This window comes from Ictidomys tridecemlineatus, chromosome 12 (genome assembly GCF_052094955.1).
Source record: "Ictidomys tridecemlineatus isolate mIctTri1 chromosome 12, mIctTri1.hap1, whole genome shotgun sequence".
Classification (NCBI taxonomy): domain Eukaryota; kingdom Metazoa; phylum Chordata; class Mammalia; order Rodentia; family Sciuridae; genus Ictidomys; species Ictidomys tridecemlineatus.
The window spans coordinates 85,714,707-85,739,688 of NC_135488.1; the positions used below are offsets into that span (position 1 = coordinate 85,714,707).

Below are 24,982 nucleotides of genomic sequence, written 5' to 3' on the forward strand. Positions count from 1 at the left end.
CTCTGACTACTTGACAATCAGGATGTGGTGGCCATGGTGCCCTGTGACTTCCAAGCTAGATCCTGAAAGGCCTTGCAGTTTCTAGTTATCAGCACACTCACTCTGGATGCTCTGAGCCTCCTCACCAAAAGCCTATCTACCCTGAGGCCACCAGAGGTGACCTAGTGGGTATTCCAGCCAATCCACTTCCAGCCCTCCCTGTCAAGGCACCAGACAGGCAAAAGAAGCTGTTTTGGACCCTCCCCCAGCTCACTGGCCAACTAATTGCCACCGCATGACATCTGTCAGGGCTACATGGGACAGGAAAATCAGCCAGGCAAATGCTCCCTGAATCCCTGATGCCCAGAATTATGAGATATAAAAATATAGCTATTGTCTTAAATTACTAAGTTGGGGTACAAGGACATGGTATTGCTTTAAATCACCATTTATTCTGCAGCACAGGACATTCAGACATAAGGAAAGTATTTCTCAAAATCAGAGGTCTCACAGTGGGACAGACATTCTCGAGAGGGAGGGATGGCAGCCTCCGTGAGAGTACTTGATAAAAGCCAAGGGAAAGGTTCTGGGGGGCTGGGGGTGCAATTCAGTGTAAAGTGGGTGCCCAGCATACATGAGGTACCTGAGTTTGATCCCCAGCACCAAAAGGATGAAGCATGGAAGAAGAAGAAAGTGCTGAGCGTCTTGACGTCAGGCAACACTATGAGATCCTGCACTTTGGAGCTGGACTCCAGGGGTGAGTCACATCACCTGTGTATATCAGTGAGCATTAAACGGGATATGAACATCATCTGTCAAACTGGAAGGGACTCTGAAGGTTGTCACATTGCAGGAAGGACCCCTGCATTGGGGGAGCACTTGAATTAGGTGAACTAAACTGAGATTCTAGGGGGGGAAAAGGACCATCCTACCTCATAAACATGCTAAAATGTGTGTTCCCTACCCTATGGGTCAGAATTTCATCCTTCTAAAGACTGCTTAGAGCTGGAAGTGTGCCCCCTAGCTTCTGAGAGATGAGATGAAAGGGTCAGTGAGACAAGAAATTTCATGATTAGGTTGAACACACAGGTAAATTTTAGAAGCTCTAGATCTGGGTGCAACTCTCTGAGAGGAGGGTGAGGGATCTGGGGACAGTCCAAGGATTTGAGAGTGATCATATTAATTATCTATGCCTTGCACAAATTCTTTGTCACCATTTCAGGTCTGGAAGGATAATCAATATTTTTCTTTTTTTCTTTTTGGCAGTGCTGAGGCTTGAACACAGAACCTCATACATGCTAGGCAAGCACTCTACCACTGAGCTGCATCCTCAGTTGAAGAAGAATAACCTTAGTATTTCGGACAAGTTTGTAAGAAACTGTTCATGATGCTCAGATAAATAAACAGAAATATTGAGGATCTTGGGATCAGAGTGATATGGAGAAGGTCAGTTGGGAAAAGACCTCTATGGGTTATTAAAGCTATGATGCTGAGAAGAGGAGTTCCAGGTAGTCTCTTCACATTCCTGTTTTGCAAACTCAGAGCTGCCATCGCCAGAAGGTAAAGTTATGGCGCCACCTGCTGGAGAAATGTAGGCTTGACTTCCCTACACTTGCAGGTCCTGTTTCTTCCTAAAATTCCACCCTAATGCTCAACCCTGAAGAGCCAAAATCTGCAGAGAGGCTATCTCCCAACCAGGTGGGAAACCGCTGTCCTGCTTACCCATAGGCCTCCAGATCTTCAAAGCTTGTGCTCTGGGGTCTCAGAATTGCAGTGTTACAAACCTTGCAGTCTTTCCCAAAGGAGACAGGACAGATCCATGTCCCTTAAAAGACAGGAACAGAGGAGAGATGGGGTTCCCCAAGCTTCCTCTATCTGTGGATAGGCCCTGTCTGCCACCATCATGAGGGTCCTATTCCAAGAGCTGTGGAGACAGATGCTGCTGAAGCTGCAGGGCATGTCTAGGGATAAGGGAACAGTTTTACTAACACTGATGAGTCTGTAAATGCCGCCACTCTGCGTAGACTGGATCTGAAAGGCTCCATAATGACCTAATAATGGCAGGCAGATGCCTTGCAAATGACTCCCTCCTCTAGGGATCATTAGAATGCTATTTAAGAGGCTCTAATTATTTCCTAGTGCTAATAAAGGTGTCAGTAAGCCAGGGAAGTTTCCTCACTTTTATGGAGATAATTAGAAGCCCAATTATTTTTTTAAATGTTTATTTTCTAGTTGTAGTTGGACACAATACCTTTATTTTATTTATTTATTTATTTTTATGTGGTGCTGAGGATTCAACTCAGCACCTCACATGTGCTAGGCGAGCACTCTACCGCTGAGCCACAACCCAGCAGCCCCCCCAATTATTTTTTATGTACATGAAGGAGTAAAACCTTAACCACTCTCTTTGCAGCTGTATTTTATTCCACTCTTATGACAGAAGCTACATGGTAGCACTTTGTTATGCATTAACAAGGATCTCCAGCCTTTAAACTCCAAACCACAGTCTACCTCAAATTGAGGGTTAGTCTTTAGGAAGCAGAAAGGAAAACTAGTCTATAGATTATTCTCTAGGACTTGTGGGGAGAAGGACTGTGACTTCTTCAGAAGTTTATTGAGACAGGGTTCTCAAGCTTGAGCAGAGAGCAGAATCCCCTACAGGCTGTTCAAGGGCAGATGGCTGGGCCCCACCCTGGAGTTTCTGATTCAGTAAATGCAGGGCAAGAGTGGGCAAGGGGTCCCATCTCCAACAGTGATGCTAACACTGCTGATTCTCAGAGTACACTTAGAATCATTGCTTTAAAACAGATATGTTGAACATGGAGTGCACAGATAACCTTTCCTCCCCAAGAGGGTTATGGAAGGAATTCAAAGGAATCTATGACTTTGGTTGGGGAAAAAACCCTGATATCTTTATCTTCACTAACTTTTAACTAAAATTCAGCTTTTTCTTACATCACAATGCTGGCAACAGACCATAGCAGTATTAGCAGTGATAACAGATATTTCAAATCCCACAACAGTTGTGGCAGGTATCTGCAAATATTATCTATGCTCATCACTGTTTCAAAAATGTTTCCAGTGGTTATTAGTCCTGCCATTAGATTTTATTCTTTAATCCATTAATGGAGAAGCACATATTACTATATCACTACTTTTTAAAAATATTGTGATCACTGCATTTCAAAATGATTGGTTTCCTTTGAGAGCCTATGTATTTTCTTTTATGCTTTGAAAATGGTTTTTTAGACTTCCAGTGAGGAGTGGATAAGGGAGGCTGGGCCTATGTGTGGGGGGAGAAAGAGAGAGAGAGAGAGAGAGAGAGAGAGAGAGAGAGAGAGAGAGAGAGAGAGAGAGATTGTGAAATCCTTGCTCTAAAGGTGTGAAATGAAAACCAGGGCATGGTGGCCCATACTTGTAATCCCAATGACTCTGGAGGCTGAGGCAGGATGATCACAAGTTCAAAGCCAGCCTCAGCAATTTAGTAAAGCCCTAAGAGACATAGCAAGACCCTGTCTCAAAACAAAAAGCAGAAAGGGCTGTGGGTGTGGCTCTGTGGTAAAGCACCCCTGGGTTCAAGTCCCAGTACAAAAAGAAGGTGAAATGAATCTTCAAGAGACATTCAGAAATTCCTTCAAGAGAAAGTTTGAAAGAAATGGTTGTGCTTGGATGTTAAGGAGGCAGTGCACGGGGTGCCCTGGAGACACGGATGGAAAAGACGGCCAGCTGTTAGCACCCTAATGCTGAAAGGAGTTCTGGAAGTCTGTTGCCCCCTGTGCCGTTCATGCTTCTCTAAGAGAGGTCCCTTAAAACCACTGGCTCAGTTGGAGACGAGGACGGTCAATAACAATGAACCCATTAATATTTAAATTATCATTAGCTTTCATTTAGAAGCCAATGGCTTATGAAGGACTTGGGTACATAGCACACTTTCTTTGCAAAATCTGACAGTGGTAAGAATTTTATAAAGCACAGAGGTGAAGAGGCCATTCTCTCAATCATTGGAGGGGCATGAACCTGATGTTTGGATTTCAAATCCTGGACTTTCCATCTCATTGAAGGAACGCACCTGATATGTATGTCCAGATGTGGGGGTTGGGACTTATGCCTCCTGTCCTGAAGTCCTTTGTGTCCCTTCTCTAGATAAACAAGTCCTGTCGCAGTGGTCCCCAGATCCAAATCCAAAGTTATCACCATGTAACATTAAGGAAAGAACATGGAATCTGGGGTTCGAGGTTTAGGGTTCCAGGGCTGATCCTTCCACAGTGAGTCTAGGCGGCTCACCGAACCTTGGCACCTGCTTCTTTGCATCTATATGATGAGCAGAATGTCTTCCTGCCATGGTGGAGGCAGTCTGGAGGCTTAGTAAATACTAGCAGTCATCACTGTCACACCTACCCTTCTACCGCCAGCACCTCTTCCCAGTTCCCCTATCAATCCCGGCAGTTCTGCATGGCCACACCTCTCCCTCTTCTAACTTATCCCAAACTTGCTCCAGAATCCATGAGAACTGAGCAGCTGGGACAGCTCGCCCTGGGTCTGCCGCTGTGCAGATGGCAGCCTGCTGATATCTTCCTTAAAGATTGCCACCACTGCCCGTACTGGTTGGCAGGGAGAGGAGAGAGGGTTTCACACAGCGAGACTTCCGTGGAATTGTTCAAACTTTCTGGCCCATTTCCTCGGCAGAAACTGAGGCTTGCTCAGCTTTCTTTATCCCTTCTCCCAGGTGGGTTGAGTTTAGTTTCTCAAACCTAAGGATGTGACAGCAAGTCCCGCGCCTCACATCAGCCCCCTTCTCAACCTACCCTCTCTTTCAGGATGGGACCAGAGAAGCACAAAGAAACTTTAAGGACTGGAGGCCCAGGAGCGGTGGCACATGCTTGTAATCTCAGCTACTCCCAAGGCTGAAGCAGGAGGATCTCAAGTTTGAGGACGACTCGGCAACTTAGCAAGCTCGTGCCTCAAAATAAAATGGAGAAGGCTGGATGTAGTTCAGTGGTAGTGTCCCCTGGGTTCCATCCCCAGTCCTGCAAAACAAAACCAAACCCAAAAAACTTGGGAGGAACTGACAGTGTCGACACTTCCGTCCTGCATCCAGAGGCTTTTATTTACTCTGTGACCTTGGACAAGTCACCTACACCTTCTGGGTTTAGGATCAGCATGCCCAGGTAAAGGAAGAGATGGCTGCTCCATTTTCTTGAATGTCTAGGAGGTGTGATTGAGGATTCAGTTTCACCTAAAAGGAGGATGGTAAATGGTTAACGAGAACCACGGCTATGGTACTAGTCCCAAGATCCACAGGGCTTCCCCACATCCCTTTCCTAGCCACCCATCCTGATGCCTAAAAACACATAAGAGAAACAGAAGACAGGAACTTAGGCCCCACTACAGGAGAGACAGACCTATAGGATGACAGCAGGTGTGTCTGCACTGTTTTAGGTAAAAACTCCAGAGGTTCAGGGGAGTGAGGAGCACAGCTGGCTCAGACCTGGACTGCACACTGGCCTGAGGGAGAGAGGGATACAGAGACGACTCCACGTAGTCAGTGATAATAACAAGTGGCCCGGTGACGAACCCAGGGCATTCGGGGGGAGACCCAGCCTTGCCACAAAAGATAAGGACAAGAAGAACCTATATAGGTTGGGGGTGTGGCTCCTTGGTAGAGCACTTGCCTAGTATGTGTAAGGCTCCAACTTGATTGTCAGCACTACAAAAAAGCCATGTGGAGGTAGACATTCCAGGTTCTGAAAATGGGAAATAGAATGAAAAGGCCATAACCAAGAGCATCTGAAACCTAGGGTCTTCCAAGGCAGCTGAGGGAAGCCCAGAGGACAAGGCAAAACAGTCATATTCATGATAATAATAACTCATTATAATAATAACCCCCTTGGTGATCTGCCTTTATTGAGCAGGTGCTAGGTGTCAGGATCTTGGTCAGTGTTTTGCTATTGCTGTTTAATCCTCAAAGCAAACTCACAAAGTGGGTATCATTGTCCTCATCATTACAGATAAGAAAACTGAAGCTCCAAAGGGATGTGTCACACACTCATAACACACCACTGTGGGCTTAAACTTTTCTGTGGTGATCTGGTGAGCCAGAGGGGACTCTACAGAAGACCCCCTAAACTCCAGCTAAGGACCATAAAGCCAAGAGCCACCATGAACTGAATGGCCCCTTTGCCGGTCTTCTCCCAAATGGGCTCTGATCGTCAGAGACTTAAATGGGGAGAAATAAACCATCTAATGAGAAAGGATCAAGGTCTAAAGCTGAGCAGATGTAGCCTACAGGCCCACCTCACCTGGCCACAGATGTCTGAGTCATCAACTAGTGGGAGGCTAAGGAGACAGAGCACAAGACAGAGCTTTCCATACCAGCACCATCTGTGTCCTCTGACCCCCATTTAATTTATTTAGAACCTCTTCACCCAGGATCCCAATACCTTACTGAGAGGGGATGGGGAAGAAGTAAAGGGGTAGAACAGAGAAGAGCCTCCACTTCCCTCTTCTCCTGCTCTTTCTCCTATTAGCTACTCCAGTAGCCAAGCCCCAGAGGCTGACATCTCCTGAATACCATCCCAGGAAGACAAATCATGCAGTATGCTCACATGTGTGTATGTGTGTGTGTGTGTGTGTGTGTGTGTGTGTGTGTGTGTGTGTAGGGTTTGGAAGCTAGTTGTCACCATACCTTACCTTTGACCTTCCCTGAGTTTCCCTGGTCAGGAAACTCGGCTAGGTTAGACAGGCAAACCCCAGATAAGCTGGAAACAGCTGAAAGCCAGGCAGCAGCCTGGATAGCTGGATCCAGAATCCCTGAGGGGGTGGAGCTTCGTGCTTTGGGGCCAGGGGGTCTGGCTAGACCAGGGACGGGGCTACTTACACACACATAGTGGGGGCCTGCCCACAGCCCCGCCTCTCGGGGAGTGGATTTTCCTTTGCCCTCCTTTCATTTCAGAAAGGCCTGCAGAGCAACTCTGAGGCTATTAAGACCACTTTCTCCCGCTACCTTCGCCACCCAATTTGGAGGAACAGGGAAGCTGCTGGTGGTGGTGGTGGTGCTATTAGAAAAATGCCTATCCACATTTTTTGTCATAGATCCTGGAACTTTAGCTTCTCTCAGCCTCAGTTTCCTTATCTGTCGGACTGACATGTAAATGTAAAAAGCTGTCTTTGCCTAGTTAATACATGTAAAAAGCTGTCTTTGCCTATTTGGGCAACTAGGACAAAGCACCATAGACTGGAAAGCTTATAAACAACAGAAATTTATTTCTCATGGTTCTAGAGGCCGATGAGGTCAAAATCAAGGAACTGGCATTTTCAGTGTCAGATGAGGGCTCGTTTTCTGTTCACAGGTGATTCATGGATGGTGTCTTCTTCCTGTGTCCTCACATGGTGGAAAGGGCAAGGGAAGTCTCTGGGGTCTCCTCTCTCAGAGCACTAATCTTATTCATGGGAACTCTGCCTTCACAGCCTAATCTCCTCCTGAAGGCCCCACCTCTCAGTACCCCCGGGCTGTGATGAGGTTTTGAATTGGGGGAGGACACAGACATTTAGACCACAGCAAAAGCCTAGCACCAAACCTGGCTGGACAACCATCAGCATCAACGGAAGCTGGTGTCTTTCCCTCCCTCCCCACACCCTGCTGTCAGCCCTGGGTTCATCCCTGGGACAAAGAAGAGCAGGACCAAGTGGCCCCAGACAAATGGGATCTATGTGACTGTTGCTAGTCTGAGAGTCTATGGTCAGGTCTAGATAAGAAACTTCCTTCCCCCAGACCAAAATGGGGTTCTAAGATAAAGAGTTTCAGAAGCTAGGATGTCCTACCCTGGAATTGGGAATGCCTGTGAGTGATCAAATAATGGCTTCCTATATTTAAAGGAAGTTGCACTTGTAGGAATGGGAGCTGGTTGGTCCTAGAACCTCAAGGGTTAGACAGTGGACCCACAGAGAACTTGAGTCAGGGAGAAAGAACTCTTCAGGGGTGGTCCAGAGGTGGTAGGACTGGTTCAGAGGGTGGAGGGTTCTCAGTGATTGAAGGTGTTCAGGCAGAACCTGGGAAAAGTCAAGAGAATGTGGGACTGGAAGAAGAAATGGAGCCAGTGGCCTTATACTTTCTTTAACCTGAGTCTCCTGGGACTGTCAAAAGAGGTGACCGCTAAGAGGAATGGTCTGAGCACTCTCCACCGGAAATCTTTTGCATGTACTTCACTAGTGCTGGAGATTCCTCTACCATAGACTCAGTGTATTGGCTTACAGCAGTGTCCTGCAAAATGCCAGACCCCCACTTGGTGTCACACTGGTTCTTCGGGGCCATTGTGAAGGTTTGGGGGAATGTAGGGAGAATGAAGAGGAGGGCCACCTTAGGTAAAAAGGCACCCAAAAGAAAGGTAGAAAATAAGTGATAGAGTCAGTCTTGCATGTTGCTGGGGTGGGAGATCCAGCTCCTCGCCTTGCACGCAGATTCCAGACACTCAGAGACCAAAAGAGCAGGAAAAGGCCTTAGTACAAGAAACTCCCAGACTTGACCACACTTCCCAGGAGCCTTGGGAGAATTCAAGCTGTAAAATCCGCTTCCCAGTGAGACTCAGCTGCATCCTTGCAGAGCAAATGGAAAAATCTGGGGTCTGGTCCCTGAGAGATTGAGGAGGGGATAGGGCAGATATCCTCTACCCTACCACATATAACCACACACATATGCTGGGCCAACAGCATGAGAAGGAGAACTGGCAATAACAACAGAAATTACCACTGTTTACTGACTGTCAGTGTTATCTCCAAGAATCATGACCATTTTGAAACAGATATTGGCTTAATTTTACATATGGCAGAGCCTATATTTGAACACAGGTGACTCGGTGTGCCAAGCCCATATTATTATGTCCTAGTGTGGATGCTCTGGGAGGCAGTCACATTAGTACCAGCTCTCACATCACCCAGCCATACCACCTAAGATGCTTTCTGATACCCCATGTAGCGGGGGAAGAGTTGAGGGTACAAAGTAGACCTAGATCCAGGATCCCACCTTCCCTGGGAGAGTTTCCTATTGGACTGAAACATAGTGTATGTTTTAGGGGAAGAGGGAAAAGATCTGTGGGAAACTTGGAATACATACTCTGGGCTTGACACTTGGGTATTAATATTCATAGAAGCTTTAAATGCAATAACCAAAAGGTAGAAACAACCCAAGTGCTATGGTCTGAATGTATGTATCCCCCACAAAAAAAATTTTTGTAGGTTAAACATAACCACCCATGTGATAGGTAGGAAAAGGAGGGGCCTCTGAGATGTGACTGGGTCACAAGGATGAAACTCCTATCATGGAACTAATTCCTCATAAAAGAGGCATGAGAGAACTTGTTAGGCTCCCGTGACCCCTCCACCATGTGAGGACACAAATAGGCCCTCACAAGACACCACATCTGCCGACACCCTGGTCTTGGACGTTTTATTCTCCAGAACCATAATAAATTTCCATTGCACCCAGACTAAGATATTTTTTAATAGAAGCCCAATAGACACCAAAGGTCGATCAGTGGATGGAGAGATAAAATGTGTGGTCTATACATACAAGAGAATATTCCTGAGCCTTCTGGAGTAATGAAATCCTGACATCTGCTAGAGAGTGAATGAGCTTTGAGGACAGGATGCTTAGTGAAGTAAGCCAAATGCAGAAGGACAGATGCTGTGTGACCTAATACATCGGTATGAGGGACCTAGAGCAGTCGAATTCATAGAGACAGGAAGGGGCTGGGAGGAGGGGAAGTGGGACCTTAGTGTTTAATAGGTACAGAGTTTCAGTTTGGGAAGATGGAAAAGCCGTGGAGATGGATGGTGGTGATGACTGTGTAACAGAGTGAATGTACTCACAGCCTCTGAACCGCATGCCTAAAAATGATTAGGATGGGCAATGTCATGATATGTGTATTTCACCACGGTGAAATATATTGTGGAAATGCTGGAGTTTGGGGTTCAGCAAAGTTCAGTTCCCAAAATCACGGCCTAGTAGCCATTTTCCATGGTTACCTGGGCATGGCCTGCGAGTGACTGGAGTGGTGGCTGCCACCATCCTTGAGTTCTTGAGGAGTGGGAAGGACTCCAGGATAAGCACTTGCTGGGGTGAGAGGGTCCAGAGCAAGCCCCCAGTATCCTGGCCTAGCACTGGGCACAGTGGCACCACAACTATGCCAACCTGACTGGAGTGATGGCTGAGTGGAGCATGCAGTTGACAAGGGCCTAAGGTCATGACAGGGGTGGCCAAAAGAGGAGCAGAGGAAGCTCACTAGGGACAGCAATCCTAAAAGTACCCTTCCATTAGGAAGGGGTTTTCAGTGTGTCCAAAGGGGATTCCCTTGGATAGTGGCAGCTCCAGAATTTCTACAGAGGAGGAGCTTAGAGAAAGCAGCCTCTTGGCACATATGTGCCCCCACTGCCCCGGGATGGAGCAGCAGGTTTTGCTTCACAGCCAAGGAGGAAATAGCAAGAAGGCTGCTTCTGAGTCAGTACAAGGAAGAACCTTCTAGCACAACTAGATGGGGCAAAGTTTGGAGACGTCGAGTTCCCCATCTCAGAGATATTCTAAGATAAGCTGTCTTGCACATGTTGGAGTCCCTTGTGTGCTGAGCTGCACAAGATCTCTGTGGTCAGAGATCTCCAGGAGAGGAAGAGTCATCTAAAGGAGTGGCTGTGGCTTTTTCAGAAGAAGCCACTAATTCTTGCAAGCCTGCCTGGCATTGGGCACTAGATAATCTCAAACTGCTCCCTTTCTTCCTGGTCCCTGGCACATGGACAGGGCAGCAGAGGATGCTGCCCTGATGCTTCTTGGCAACAGTGACAGGACAGGGCAGTCCAACTCCCTGTATCTTTACCCTGAGTGCTACAGTGAGGAGGATGGGCACAGAGAAAGGACACGTCACTCTCACACTTTCAGAAGACCACAGCAGAACCTAAGAACAGGTGGCCTTGGGCTGCAGAGTGAGGACCATGGGACCTCCAGATTTGGCAGGTGCAGAGGTGCAGCCCAGGATGGATGCAAGATGACTCCAGAGCCACCGGAGATGAGCAGTTGGTGCCCTCAGCAGCCCCCACCTTGGAATGGACTGTCCAGAAAAGCAGTATTTCTAAGAGTTTTGGATAGAATAATACATAGCCCGAAGCCTTAAGTGATTCTTTAAGGTGAACTGGCAGGTTAGGTGAGGGCATCTTTTGGGGCAAAGGGAATTTTTCTGTCACTTTTTCGCCGTACCCTCTGCCTGTCCCACCTGGGATCCCATTTGACTTGCAGATCAATCTCTAAAGCTACTGGAAAGCACTTCCCTGGTGCAGGGACTCTGTGCAGACTCTAGGGCCCCAAGTCTATGCCCATCAGAATCATCTCCAAGGTGTGTTGAAAATACAGCCTCCCACCTGTCAAGATCCCTTGCCTCTGAGAATTATCTCAGGTAAAATCATAGGATTCTATGACAAATGTATAGACCCAGGAACAAGAGCTAGGTAGGGAAATCTCTGTCCCTGCTGGAATTTTCACTTTGCAGGGTCAAGGATCAGGTGGCAGTGAGTGGATGAGCATACCAGCATTCATGTGCATCCTGCAAGGAGCATTTATTGAGCATGTTGGAGCTGCTGCGGATACCCTGAGGATGGGAGAGAGACAGCATAGCAAACAGTCTGATGATTTATCCAATAATCTGAGACCAAAAATGGTCCCTTGAATTCCCACTGCAGGGCCCAGCAGATAACCACATGCAGTCAATTCCAGCAATGGCCTCTGTGGGGAGTCAGGGACTCCCCAGGGGCCCTTCTGCAGCCTTTGCTAAACCTTCACCCTGCCTTGCTTCATCCAATCCTCAGCTCTGAGTCAGGCTGGGCATCTGTGACTGGGTCACTACCCAAACTGATGAGTGTTTAGAGATCCCAGCAGGGGCTGTTTTTTTTCCTGGTGACAGGTAGAGACAAGCAGGGAACTCAAGAGAGCTGTCACTTTAGAGGATCCACAAGCCTGTGTCTGTGCATATGGCTGGCAGGCTTGCAGAAACCTGATTCCCAGCTCGAAGCCAGGGGGCCCAAAGGGATCCAAGGAGTCATTGAGGAACCCAACTGGGGCGGGGGCAAACTTTGACATCCATAGGATTGTTTCTAGCTGCAAAGTCTCCTGTGAAGAGTGACAGAGGGCTGGAGCAGAGTAGAAGGGCTCTGTCCCTAAACCTGGAGCCCTGTTCTCAGAGCTGATGAAGGGGGGTGGCTTGCTTAACTCTGATGGTGAAGCAAGGGTCCCCTCCTTTAGATAGTAACTGAACATAGATTCTTAGGAATGACGATCCAATGACTGAAGAGCTCATTTCTCTACTGGCCTCTCTCCTTCCTCCCTTCTCTCCTCCAGTGCTCACAAACCGTCACCACTCCTATAATATCTCAGTATCTGTCATTTGCTGAGTTCTCGTGTCTGCCAAACTCTGTTACCCTCTGCACATGTGCTGTTACATCATCATCCTGGCCTTCCCCTTGAGGTACTTCTTTGGCACCTGTCTGGTTGTCCTCCTGTGTTCCAGGTCACCCTTCAGCTTCTTGCCCTGATTCTCTCTTCTCCCTGACCTGTAAGTTACCATGCTCAGGGTTCTGCCTTGTTCCTTTCCTTTTCTCCATGCTCCCTTACGGAGTTCATCCCACTCCATGGCTTGAAATGCCATCTCTACATGACGTGCCAACAAGTCCAGCCTGCCTACACCTCTCCCAAGGTCATCTTTGTATGTCCAACCCCCCACTCAGCCTCTCTATCTGGACTCCACATGTCCAAACTGAACTCCTGATCATACCCCACATCCCAGACATCCTTCACCCTAAGACTTCCCAGCCTCTGAGAAAGGCCACTTCAATCTTGCAGCTGCTGAGAACCTTTTGGGCACCCATTTCCCTCCAGTAGGAGCCAATTACTTGTAAGTGCTCCTGTGTGGCCTTGAGGATCCACACTCTGGCTCTGCATCATCACCTCTGTGACCACCTCCCCCTCAAGTCACTCTGGCCTCCTTGATGTCCCTCAAACACAGCAGGCATGGTTTGGAGCTTTGACTATAGCTCTTCTGTCTTCCTGAAACTCAGTTCCTCCTTAAAGTCTGCTCATGTCTCACTTTCTTACCCCAAGTCCCCTTTTACTGTCCTACTTTTTATTGTTATCTCCAAATATTATGTTTTACTTATATATTGTTCTTTTCCTTGTCCCTGTCCCTTGACATTAAGACACAGATCCTTAACTATTGTGTCCACTAATGCATTCCAAATTCCTAGAAATTGTCCTAGGAACTTGATACAAAGTAGGTACTCCATAAACATGTGGAACTGCCTGACATAAGCAAAGTCTCCTTCAGGTCAATTTTAAGAGCTTTGAAGGCTGCATGTCAAACAGACTAATGTGTTACCACATGGACGTGCCTACTTCAATTTGTCTATAGAATCTTGACAAATTTCATTATGTTGATGTCTCTTTTTTTTTTTTTTTTTTTTTATTTTTTTTTTTTGATGTCTCAATCATTGAACATACTTGGGAAATATGAGACCCTAGCTTTCAATCTGATTTCAAATATTTCATAAATATCAATTTAATAAACTTTGGGTATTATAATAAAATATGTATTTATTGTGATTTTTGCAGTTTTCTTTTCATTTTGTAACTGAAATATATAGGTCCTAAACCTCTTGATTCTGAGGTTCATAGTCTGATGAACAAGTAGTTTAAAAAAATAGTGGTGGAGTGAAAGGGGACACCTGCTAAGGAAACATCCATATAACCTTGGAGATGGCTTCCATCCTAAAGACCTTTTGATTTCCAACAGCTCACACCCTGGTCTACATGAGGACCAGCTCAAGTTCTCAGAAGCCAGTCTCAGGACTGAGACCCTTCTTGTGTTAATTTCCACATATTGTGAACCCTGCTTTCTGAGAAAATCAAATGGCTCTGTGCTCCAAGAAGTCAAAAGAACCCTATTCCCCTGCCTTCCCACTCCAGGCCCTGTTTGCTGTGTCATCTCTGCAGATGGATTTCCAAGCAGGTACTGGTGTCCTTATTGCCTTCCAATCTGGGACCCTTGCTGTCATGAATATGTATAGAGTGGGCAGAGCACACACACACACACACACACACACACACACACACACACGATTTCTGCTATGCCTGGTATAAGGTTCTTTGGAGTAACAGTTTAAAGAATATTTGCATTTGTTCATCACTGACTGAATTTCTGGGTATACTAATTGTACCAGCCTGTCTCACAAGTAAGGACAATGCTTCCCTCACCTAGTGTTTGCCCCTTATCCATTCTGCGTGCACTCACTGAGGCTCAGGAATGCTGGTGGCCCATCAGTCCCCCGCCTATGTTATGGTCTTTGGTTTGGGTTCTGAGCTTGCAACTTCAATTTCAGCATAATCTGCACTCACTCTAGCTGTCTTTGCTCTCCTCCTGGGGATCTCTCTGATTGCTAGCTCCTGTTTGAAATGGCCATATCTTCTGCACTTCCAGATTACCTGGCTGGACCAGCCACATCTCAGTACCTTGAAGGCACAGTACTCCTCCCTCTGGCCTCCAGAAAGTCCTGTCCTACCCTCTGCCAGCTCCTTTTCCCCAGCCCTTGACATTGGGGCTACATGCAACATGTGGGTCAAAGTAGAAAAGAAACATGAGCCTCGGAGGTATACAAATTTAGGTTTGGTTTCTGAATGCGCCACTTTCTACCTCAGTGACATTTTGAGCATGTCACTTGGCAAGTCATTTAACTTCTCGGACCTTCAGTTTTCTTGTGAATCAAATCTGTATCTCAGAAGCTCTGTATGAAATAATGCACATGAAGTACCTTGGACAGCGCTAGGCACTTAAGTGCTGTCTTACCAGTCCTCCTCCCCTCGCCTCTCCTTTCTGCCCTATTCAATACATGTAAATTGCTTTGGAAGTAGGGTTCTTGGCTTCAGTCTGCGTTCATGTCATCTATGCTGGCTACCGCTAGTGTGCTGGTTCCCTGTGTCTTCTAGCTTTCTGAGGACTCTTAGTGTTCTGCCCAGTTCCTAGAGGGACAATATATAGAGTGATGTTCCAAGGCCAGGGATCACTGTCACCCTGTGTTTTCGTCAAATATTTTCATCACTGGGACAAAATATCTAAGAAAACAACTTAGAAAAGAGATTTCTGTTGGCTCATAGCTCAGAGGTTTCAGCCCCTCAGGTTTCGGCTGGCTCTGTGCTTTGAGCTTGAGGCAGGGCAGAGCGTCACGGCAGAGGGCAGAGGAGGGGTGCTGCTCAGATGAAAGCCACTCTAGGTACCCAGGAAGCAGAGGGAGAGGAAGGGGAAGCTGGGGACAATATATATTCTTCCCTGTAACCTACTTCCTTCAACTAGATCCCACCTTCTTCTTTTTTAATATTTTTATTTTGTTTATTCATTTTCATGTGGTGCTGAGGATCAAACCCAGTGCCTCACATGTGCCAGGCAAGCACTCTGCCATTGAGCCACAAGCCCAACCCTAGGTCCCTCCTCTATAGGTCCCACCACCTCCCAATAATGCCATCAAATATGAATCCATCAATGGATTATTCCACTGATGAGGTCAGACCCTCATGATCCAATCATTTCCCAAGGGCCCACCTCTGAACTCTGATGCACTGGGGACTAAATCCTCAACACAAGAGCCTTTGTGGAACATTCCCGATCCAAACCATAACAGACCCTGGCTGGGCTTGCTTCACAAATTTTCCTTACAAAGTGTCCTCTCTCTAGGGTCAACAGAGGAAGGTGGTGAAATGCTGAGTCTATCTCATAGTTTGACATTAATTCTGAATTTACTAGAGACAGGTTACAACGCACTTCTCTTTGACTGAAATAAGCAGATTATTGCATTGACATAATGGGTCTCTCAGGCAGCTCCCGATTTCCTGCAAGGCTGGGTATCTTGCTTCCTCCCCACCATCCTCATCCAGGCACAAATGTCTGCAAAGAACTTTCTTTTTCAGGAGCGTCAGCAAGGACAATTGACCTACTCATATCAGATTTCTTGTTTTAGATAATTTATGTGTGATGTCACTTAACCTTTGAGTATTTGGTTCAAGTGTTAAAAGTATTTTTTCTCCTCTATCTCCTGTCCTGACTACAAGAGCTGGGTGAGGAAATTAAGACTTTGAAAGACCCTCCTTCTTCCGCTGGTTGGGATGTGGGTGACTTTGTCTGCAAGCAGAGAAATAGGTGAAATCAGATGACTGGTTTCTGAACCTACAACAGCCATCCTGCTTTCCACACCTCTGAGACAATTGAACACCTATATTCTCCAAGTTCTTTCCTAATAAACTCTGTTTTATTTTAGGAAAACAAAGAGTGCAATAAAAATTGCTTTGTTTACAGAATTTATGCTTTAGTTTTGTAGTTTTACTCCTGAATGTGGTCAGTGGGTTTCTTCTCAGGTCTTTAGGTCCATCCTGAATCTTCCTACAGGAGGGACAATCTGCAGGCACTGATCAAGACCAGTGAATAGGATGGGGATACCGTTCCCCAGCATCAAAGGGGACAGATCACATATGATTCCCCTTTTCTCTGTCAATAGATGGAAAAGGCACATTTTAGCAAGAAGGGACTCGCTTTCAGATTCTTAGGTGCCACCACCCCCTGCTCTACTGGCAAACCCCACACCTAGGTGACACTAGCTCCTTAGACTTGGCCTAGCAGGTATGAACACTGGACACCAACTGAGAAGAGAAAAGAAGGCAACCCCCCAGCGCGGAGGACAGGCCAGTGGGTATCAAGGCTTCCCAAGCAGCTGGGGAGGAGATATTCCATTTCCTGAGCCCTGCGTGTCCCATCAGTTTGAACAGATGGAAATATAGTTCAATGTTTCAACATCATTTGCCTTTCTCGTGCTAAAATATTGATAAGTGCTGCCCAGGCGGATGCCCCCGCGGTTCCGAGCAGTAACTGGAGCATGATGTGTACTGAAGTGAGACACGGTAAAGCCTTTAACGAGGATTTAAAATTCCTGGAATGATGCGCCGCCCTGGCTCAGCTCCTCGGCTCCCGAGTCCCTCCCCCCTGGGCCGCCTCCTAATCGGCGGGAGGAGGAGTGTGAGCGCCCGGCCCCCCTGCTGGTGGCAATTAGCGACGGCAGCTGCTCGTCTTCAGGACCGGAACAATGCGGGAGGTGCCCGCGTCTGCCCGGGCGGAGGGGGACCCCGGCAGGGAGTCAGCTGCAGTCGGGGGCCAGAAGGCACAGGGTGCTGGCTCGTCGGCCGGCAGGGGCTGTCACTCTGCGCTCAGACCCTTACCAGCGGGAGCACCGGGCAGGCTCTCAAAGGAAGGTGCGAGAAACAAAGGTGATTGAAGAGGGTGAGGACATAGAAGAAGAGGAAAGGGACGAAGAAAGGAAGGAGCCAGACCAGCAAGTCCCCTGGGAAGAGTTTACTAGGCCTCTGGAAGAGGAAAAGGACCCTCACTTGGAAGCAGAGGACCCCAAATCCTAAGCAGTGGCGTTCCACTCCAAAGACACCTCTCTGCAGCCATGACAAAGGTTTCCAAATATAGGACCTGAGATGTCACTTCCAAAATGTAGATAACCGGGGGCTGGGGATGTGGCTCAAGCGGTAGCGCGCTCGCCTAGCATGTGTGCGGCCCGGGTTCGATCCTCAGCAGCACCACATGCCAACAAAGATGTTGTGTCCGCCAAGAACTAAGAAAAAATGAATAAATGTTAAAATTCTCTCTCTCTCTCTCTCTCTCTCTCTCTCTCTCTCTCTCTCTCTCTCTCTCTCTCTCTGTCCCCCCCTCTGTCTCTCACTCTCTCTTTAAAAAAAAAAAAAAAATGTAGATAACCCAGGTGAGCATCTCCCAGGAGCTCAGTATTCCCACATGGAGATGAGGTGAACTAATTGCAGAGAGTCTGCCTTGATTAATTTCTCACTCACTCCATTAAGTCCTGGTGTCTCACCTACATAGGACACTTATAAAAGCATCAATGGAGCAACAAATATGCCACTTATGGTATATACAAATATGCTACTGCTGCATCCTGGTAAACGCTGGGACATAAAAATTTAAGGGTCTGGTTTTAGATTCAGGAATTTTGAGAACTCTTCATGGATCTTGGTGGGGCAGTTTGGAAAAAATGTTTCCTGAGGCCTATTGGCCTTGGATCACAGGGAGAGGAAATCTGCCTTTTTCAGAACCACCCCACTACAGCGCTCACCTGGGAAAAAAAAAAGCAGTGCTGTACCCCAGAAAGCTGTGGGGTATCCTTACCAGATGGAATTCTGGGCTGTGTGTATGGGACTTAGATCAGTATAACTCAGAGCCACTGACTGAAAATGTGTGTATTGTCATCGTAGATGATAGGTTGATTACTATTTGCAACTGAGGAAACAAAGGAAAACTACAATAAGTTGGAAAGCAGGGGCTCACAAACATCAATTAGGCTCTACTTTTGGCTTCCACAAAATAAAACTCAACAAAGTCGTGCAAATAAAATGATCATATTTTCTGAGATTAAAAGTGGGGGGAAGGGACATGTGATCTGATACACAGGAGGATACTTAAAGAAACAAACTGGAGGGAGTATAAAACTGAAGGGGACAGGCTAGGAAAATCCAAGACATGCCACTATCATGAACACAGAGTGACTGAGGCAGACTAAGGGGCTCTGAAGGCCCACCTGGGCAGCACGGGAAAATCTTTTTTTTTTTCCTCCCAATACTGGGGATTAAATCCCAGGGGTGCTCTACCACTGAGCTACACCCTAACCCTCTCTTTTATTTTTTATGTTGAGACAGGATCTTGCTAAATTGCCAAGGCTGGCTTTGAACTTGCAATTCTCTTGCCTCAGTCATTGGGATTATAGTTGTGCACCACTGCACCTGGCTTGGACTGATCTTAATAAAGGAGGAAGTGTCTGGAACTGAGAGATGCAGCTAGCTTTGGGAAGGTTGGCAGCAGCCCCATGTTATTCTGCATCCACAGCCAGGCCAGCTGACTGATTGGGGGATACCTTGCATGGTGGCACAATACTCCCATTTATACACATCTGCTCTGGCCACCTTTCCTCAACCCTACAATATTCCAGCTGCTGGCCCCTGTCCAGTCATCTTCAACAGGCCTGCCCATCACCCAAACCAATTTCTACAAGGGCTGTTTCTGGGAAGTGCTGAGTCACTCTGGGCTGACCGTCCAGCAATAGGTCTGTTCCTCTGATTGTTCTCCCTGTTTTCCTGCAGTATCTGTCCACTGAGTGATGATGTCATTTGATTTCCATGGTGAGAGGTGGGGATGGAAAGAGAAGCTGTGGGTGTGGCCAAATGGAGACCCATCTAATGCTGACCGATTCCTTGGGAATTTATCTTCAGCCTTCAGGCCATCAGCCTGTGCACCTTGGCAGAGTGGGAAGGCCAGTATCTGTGAGAAGACAGACAGGATGGGGAGTCCTGGGGAGGCCAGAGTGAAAGGTCAATAGCCAAGGGCAAGGGATGGATACCAGGACTAGTTTTCTAAGCTTGTGAACTGTCTTCAAGTCCAAATTTCATTGAGTCCCCACAGCCACTACTTAGTATGCCACTAATTTACATGGGAGAAAGGCAAGAGCCCAGATGAAAAGACATAATCCAGGTATGAGTTTTCTCTATATAATGTCAGCTTGAAGAACTTCAAATTCTAAGACATTCCCATGCATACGAATCATCTAGAGGTCTTGTTTAAATGCACGTTGGAGTGGGACCTAAGACTTCATGTCTACGAAGTTCCCAGGTGAAGCCAATGCTGCTGGGACACCCCCACACATACTCCATAGTGAGTGGCAAGGTTCTGCCTGTTCATAAGAATTACCTGGAGCACCTGGAGGCTCTAATTCATTAAGGACTCAGGAGTATGATTGACAAGAGCCTCAGGTGTTCTTGTAGCCAACAAGTCTGGGAACTGCTATCCTAGAAGTGTGAGGAGAATGTGGCCACAGCTTGGCAGGGTTAGCAGGGTCCTGGAGATGAACCCTTCTTCCTGGCCTCCTAGGTTTACCATGTGCCCTTTCCTCCAGCAGGAGAAGGCCTTATTTGACCCTGATGTTGGTTTCTTGTTCAACTTGGGACAGGCTTCCTTCCATCTCTCTGTCTGCACACTCTCATCTCTCACATAGGAACCAAAAGCCAAAGGCCAGGTTGTACCACAAACTCAGAAGGGGCATCTAGGAAAGGGGCACTGGGGCCATCAGGATCAAGGTGTAGCCACCCCGCAAATAAGAGAAAGAATGTCACAAAGGAAAGATGGCCAGTGCAGTGGCACATGCCCATAATCTCAGCAACTCAGGAAGCAGAGGCAGGAAGATTACAAGTTTGAGGCCAGCCTCTGCCATTTCGGGAGACCGTGCCTCAAAATAAATAAATAAATAATTTTAAGAAGAAGGAAAGAGAAAGTGGGGACTGGAAAGCAGAGCTGGAGATGTAGCTCAGTACTGGAGCACCCCCGGGTTCCATCCCTAGAGCCACAACAACAACAAAAAAAGGAAATGCAATGGGGCAGTGAGATGTGTGTGTGTGAAAGAAATCCAGAGCTGAACCCGGGCACTAAAGAAAAGAAAAGAGCAAAGGGGGAACAGTGGCCATGGGGGGGCAGGCACCATCCTCTGCCCTTACCTTGGCATTAGAAAATGCAATCAATCAGCTAAGGAAGAGACTAGAAGGAGCAGGGATGAGAGGGGATTCTGAAGCAGAGGCCTAAACTGTGTCCACATGTCTACAGGTCTTCCAGATGACAGAAGAGCAGCGATCTGGGGCTTGGGAGGCTTGGCCCTAAGCCAGCAGCCAGAATGGCATAGAGGAAAGGAAGGGAGAACTGACCCAGAATCAGGGCTTAGCTGAGCCCAGAGGTACCACATAACTGAGCAGGAGGAACCATGGGCTGGAGAGAGACCCTCCCAGCTTCCCATTTAGCTGCTCTGCTCTTGTCCCAGCCACTAACAGAGCTGCTACCACCATACCCAGGGCCTCTTTTCAGACAGTTGTTATGCACCCCCTCTATAACAGGGGCTGGACACTTACATTTTCTTGTTAATGTTCCATATTCCTTGGCAAGATATGTGCTACTGTACCTATTTTACAGATGAAGAAGCCACATTCCAAAAGTGCAAGATGGCAGAGTGCCTACATGGAAGAACTGGAGTCAGCCGAACCCAGGTCTCTTCCTCAGACTACTGTGGATCGGCCCTTCTTTGAAAAGGGTGTTCACACCTGGGGTACGAACCCAAATGAACCTGGAATATCCTTAGTCTTTTCTTAAAATCAAAATAAACGTAGATGAGGGTGGTGATTTGGCCCTGTGATACCTGGATAGGACCTTTTACAGAGAGATGTTAACCTACAAAAATCATTGGTTCAAATTCCCAATTTTTGGAATTGGACTTTCCCACCACTGAAGTATATGGATAAATGGTGGTTTATCCATGTATCCAAGATATAGTAAGTTCTTTTGTTTTTTCCCCCATTGAAATCCATGGCCTTGCCCGAATAAGATGAGTGTAGATAGCCCCAGAAAAGAACTTTCAGTGCTAGTGACCAACCTGGCCCCAAACAAGAGTGAGCTTCAGTGTGACATTGTCTCTAAGACCTCACCGGCCCCTGGCTTCCCACCACACCCACAGCCTCCTTTAGCTGTGCTTCCAGAGAAGCCTGCCGACTACAGTTTGATCTTGGGTGTCCCCAAATGTCCACATGGTAAAGGTTTGGTCCCTAGGGAGAAGCTGGTAAAAGGTATTAGAACTTTCAAGAGGTGGAGCCTAGAGGGAGGAAGTTAAATCTTTGGGAGGCGTGCCCTCCAAGGGGATTGTGGGACCCTGGCCCTTCTTTCCTTTCTTTTTCTGCTTCTCAGCCACAAAGTGGATGACTTGGTTCTACCACACACTCCCACCCTGATGTGCTGCCTCACCACAGGCCTAAAAGCAATGGGACCAAACAATCATGGACTGAAACCCCCTTCTAAACTGGGAGCCAAAATAAACCTTTTCTCTTTATAAATTGATCATCTCGGTTATTTGTTATAGTGACAGGAAGCCACGAGCACACCATCTTTTTCTCCTGTCCTTGCCTAGTTCTGCTTCCTTTCTTTCATGCTCCCTGGCTGCTTCTCTTACATCTGACTCTGGAGAATTCTCCTGTTGGCCCTGCTCTACCCAGGCACTCCTCCCGACCCTTCCTTTTAATCCTTCTCTAAGGTTCAAGGTTCTGTATGTCCCCTCTGGGTCACCTGTTGATTTCCCTCAGAATATCCTGCAGTAGGTCAGTATTGCCTGGCCCCTTTATCTACAGCTCTAAGCAGATGCCTGTTCATTTGCTCATTCATAATTCAGCAAGGGGTGCCAGGTTTTATGGTAGGTGCTGTGGGTGGAACGAAAGTGCATTTGATGCAGTTCTACTCCGTTGTAGCAGAAGAGGTGAGCCATATGCCAAATCTCTATAAGGTCGGGCAGACTGTGGGCTTGGGCTTCCTGGTGGCCAGGGCATCTCAGTGGGGGCACCTAGTTAGTCTAGCAATTTCTATCCCTACCTGAGGAGAGTCCTTCCTCCTGCTACTTTAAATCCCATCTCCCCTTCAACCACCCACAGGGTTCTTTTTCTGTTTTTGGATAGTCAGGATGACTCAGGTATCTCTGAGTCACCCTTCCCAGCTCAGGTTACCATACCCACCCTGTCTCCAAGCCCTTCTGCAGTGACTCAGGAGCCCCCTATGTCCCAGGGGAGTGTCCTTCCAGACTCCCATAGCCACAGGTGTTTAGTGTAATAATACTTTAAATAGACATCCAAAATGACACAGCTCAAGTTCTTGCAGAGGGATGAGGAGAAATTCTGGCCCAGATGGAAAAGCTGAACAGCCACAGAAGGAGGTGAGCCCTGCTGGGGAGGGAGTAGTTTAACCAGAGACCAGAGGATGTGTCATCTTTCTATGTCTATGATGGAGCCTCAGGGAAAGGAGCTCCACAGGATTGTCCTCAAGCCAGATCTTTCATCCAGGGCTCAGGCCCCCAGCCACTCCTTTAGAAGGACACACACACCTCCCACACACTATCAGGGCTCCGGTGTCACCAGGTTCCTGGAAGAAGGAAGAGAGGAGAACTTGTGATGGAAATCTTTACCCTACTGCAGGGTAACCTTAGGATGAGGAAGAGGACTAGCAAGCATCCAGTAATCTTCCCAGGGCCTCAGCTTTCTCAACTGTGAGTTGGGGATAAAAATACTGATCTCACAGGATGTTGTGAGCATGACAAGAAATAAGATGGGCAAAAGAACTGAGATCCTGCCTGGTACCTAGGATGCATCCAGGTTAAGTTTGCCTTCTCCCTTCCTCTGAGACTTTCTCTGTCATGTAAAGGCTTACGTTTTTAGGCACTTACCTGTGGCTTTATTGTAGAGGTGGATTTTTCCTCCAGATGTCCAGCGACATGATCAGGGGGACTGACTGTCCTCACCTGACTGACCTGGAGAGGTGAGTCTGGTGCTTCCCTGGGTCTGGAGAAAGTGTGAATTCTGCCACCCAGGGTGAGTCCCAGTCTGGAAGAGAACAGCCAGGACAGTAGAGCTGGCCCTGGCCAAGATGTCAACTTAGCAGTTTATCCAAAATTCTAATGCATTATAGGCTTTCTTGAAATTGACCATTTTATTTTCAACTTTAAAGCTTCCTGTACCAAGTCCTTTTTTTTTTTTTTCCACTGAAGGTCAAGTTTGCATTCCTGTCCTAGGTGGCTGCTAGGCCCATGGCTTCTTTTTTACCCAGGAACACGGTAAAATTGTCTTAAATGAATGTGCTGAGAAACCAGCAGAGTGTATAGGGCTGTGTGTCTGGGGAAGGTACCTGACGACAATGGCTAAAGGTCTTCAACCCAAATGACTTTTCCTTCTACAGCCAAAATGTAGCCATTTTTGGATAGATGACCCAATGCACATGGTCCTGCATGTCTTCACCTTTATCTCTTGCTTTCCCTAAACAGGAGCAAAACCCCACTTTTGTCAATGAATAAATGTATAAGCAAAAATGTGGTCTGTCCATTGTTATGATTTGAACATAGTGTCCATAAATTAAAGGCAGGTTCCCAATGTGCCTCTCCTGGGGGGTCCTGTGGACCTTTAGGAGAAGGGGCCACATGGGAAGTCCTTAGGTGATTGGAGGCAAGCCCTTGAAAGGGGTTTTGGGACTCCTGTCATCTCCTGTCTGTCTTTCTTTGATTCCTGGCTTGATATATGAATGCTTGCTCTGACATGTGCTCTCTCAATGGGACCAATCTTGAACTGGAACCTCCAGGACTATGAGCCAAGATAAACATCTCTTGTCTTCATAAGTAGCCTGTGTTGAGTATTTCATTGTAGTGATGTGAAACAGACTTATACATTCATATAAAGAAATATTATTTAGCCATAAAATAGGATGGCATAACACATGGTACAATGGATAAACCTTGAAAACATTATACTAAGTGAAAGAAGACAGACAAAAAGGATGAGATACACACACACACACACTCAATCACACACACACACTCAATCACACACACACACACACACACACACACACATAAAATGAGTCCATTTAGATAAATTATCCACCATAGAGACAGAAAGTAAATTAGTGGTTGCCAGGGGGCTGGGGGAATGAGGGAGGGAGCCATGGTGAGTGTTTAATACGTATGGGATTTCCTTTTAGCATGATGAAAATGTTCTGGAACTAGATAGTGATGATAGTTTCCCCAACATTGTGAATCTACTAAATACCACTGAGTTTTACACTTCAAAATGATGACAAAGGTGAATTTCATCATATAGTACCACAATTTAAAAAATAAAAAACAAAAATAAATAAAACCTTTTATGGCCTTGAGAATTTCTTCTTCCGTTTTCATTCTTTCAACCACTCCCCTGGTTGGGAGGAAGAGTTCTAGAACTCTTTCAAGTATAAAAGGAAATTTTCAATTTTTGCTGTGGTTGTTTTTGGAGAGATAGTGTCCATTGGCCCAAGCTCAGTAAGGA

General features: G+C 46.9%; 1 long non-coding RNA gene across 1 annotated transcript; it reads right to left on the bottom strand.

The window, feature by feature from the left end:
• Window positions 1–2,381: 2,381 nt before the first annotated feature.
• On the bottom strand, window positions 2,382–24,427 carry LOC144369386 (uncharacterized). The gene is made up of 2 exons (XR_013428996.1): window positions 23,356–24,427; window positions 2,382–5,215 (listed from the first exon to the last, which is right to left on the bottom strand). It is a non-coding gene; the product is annotated as an uncharacterized LOC144369386 (long non-coding RNA).
• Between the last annotated feature and the right edge of the window lie 555 nt (window positions 24,428–24,982).